The following is a 1,732-nucleotide window of genomic DNA, read 5'->3' on the forward strand; positions in this document are numbered from 1 at the left end:
GGGGGCGGGTGGGGGGGGGGGGGGGCGGCACTGAGACCCCACCAGGTCCTCATCACCACCACTGTGACCCCAGCAAGAGCCCAGCTGGGTTTGGTCCGAGCCATGCTGGCAGGAGCCCTGTGCCTGCTGCTTTACCCTTCGGGGGCTGCCAGGGAGTCCCCTGCCTGGGGGGGACACGGGGGGGGCTGTCACCCAGTGCCACCAGAGTTGGGGGTGCTGAGGCATGTCATCGGGAGAACGGTGGCACCGTGGGCTGGTATACCAGGAAGAAGGCAGCAGAGCGGTACAGGCAGATAGGGACCGGTGCAGGCAGGGGAAGGTGTGCCCAGCAGGCAGAGCTCCTGGCACGGTGCTCCCGGATGTGGGATGGGTGCCCCGCAGGGCACGCCGGCGGGTTTTGGGGCCACCGTCCCCAGCCCGCGCTGCTCCCTCCACCGCTGCTTGCCCCGGCCCTAGCCACAGCCTGGGGCCATCCCTGCTCCCTCAGGGCTCCCTGGGGGCTACAGAGCGGGGTCCCCAGCACCACAAGATGGCACAGACTGGCTGCCATGGTGGCTGCAATGGGGGAAGGTGGTGAAAGAGCCCGGACCCAGCCTTGGACACTGCACGGCACCCATGGGTGCCATGGTGCCCGGGTGAGTGCGACCTCCATGCCCTGTGCCAGGGCCACCACAGTGGGGGGTCCCAGCACCGCCAGTGATGGCAGTGCCACAGGCTGCAGGGTGGCTTGGTGGGTGTCCCCTTTGCCCAGTCTGTGTCCCCGTGGTGGCCATCACCCCAGGACCATGGCACCCTGGCACCGGATGGGCTGCTCCCCAGCACCCTGGGCAGCAAGGCTGGAGCGTGCCGTGGTGCTACAATCACACCAAGCAGCACGGCTCGGCCTTTGCGCTCCTGGCAGTGCCGTGGGAGGCACTCGCAGCCTCCAAGGCAGAATTTTTGAGGCAAATAAAGAGAAAACCACACCGGCCGGGTGCAGCCCTGCCCAGCGCCCGAGCGCGGCTATTTTTAGTGCCTGGGTTGATTGAAATTCATGGAGGAAAGAGGCAGGGGAAGCGCGGTGACGGTGGTGGCTGTCGCCAGTTATGAGTTGTGGCGCTTGTATGGCATGCGGGCGGTGCTGGCGCATGGAGTACGGTGAGGCTGTGGTGCAGGGGGCCGGGTTTGCAGTGGGGTGCAGGTGAGTGGGTGGAGGAGTAGGGGTGCAGGAGGAAGTTTGGGGGGTTTCAGCTGGGGGGGGGACAGCCCAGCCCGGGAGAGCCCAGCCTGGGAGCCCCATCGGGGCTCTGATCCTGGGGGTAACCCAGGGGCATCCCCCAACCGGGGCACACGGTGGCTGCTGAGGGTCCCCGGGAGCAGCCGGGACCCCGGTGCCGTGCCGGGGGAGCCCCCGGTGCCGCGCCGTGCCATGCCGTGCCGTGCCGTGCCCTGCGGAGGGAGTCCCAGTGCCATGCCGTGCTGGGGAGCACCGGTGCCGCTGCGGTGCGCCGATGCCAGTGCCGGTGCGGAGCCGTTGCCGGTGCTAAGTGCGGTGCCGCTGTCGGTGCAGCGCGGTGCCGGTGCGATGCCCGTGCCGGTCCCGGTGCGGTGCAATGCCGGTGCGGTGCAATGCCGGTGCGGTGCCGGTGCCGGTGCATTCCTCCCCCTAGGGGTCGGTGTGCCGCGGCGCGGGAGGCGGTGCGGGAGGCGGTGCGCTCCTGCGCACGGCCCGGGGCGGCCGGGGCACGGCGGC

This window comes from Haliaeetus leucocephalus, unplaced genomic scaffold (genome assembly GCF_000737465.1).
Source record: "Haliaeetus leucocephalus isolate CR32 unplaced genomic scaffold, Haliaeetus_leucocephalus-4.0 Scaffold224, whole genome shotgun sequence".
NCBI lineage: Eukaryota > Metazoa > Chordata > Aves > Accipitriformes > Accipitridae > Haliaeetus > Haliaeetus leucocephalus.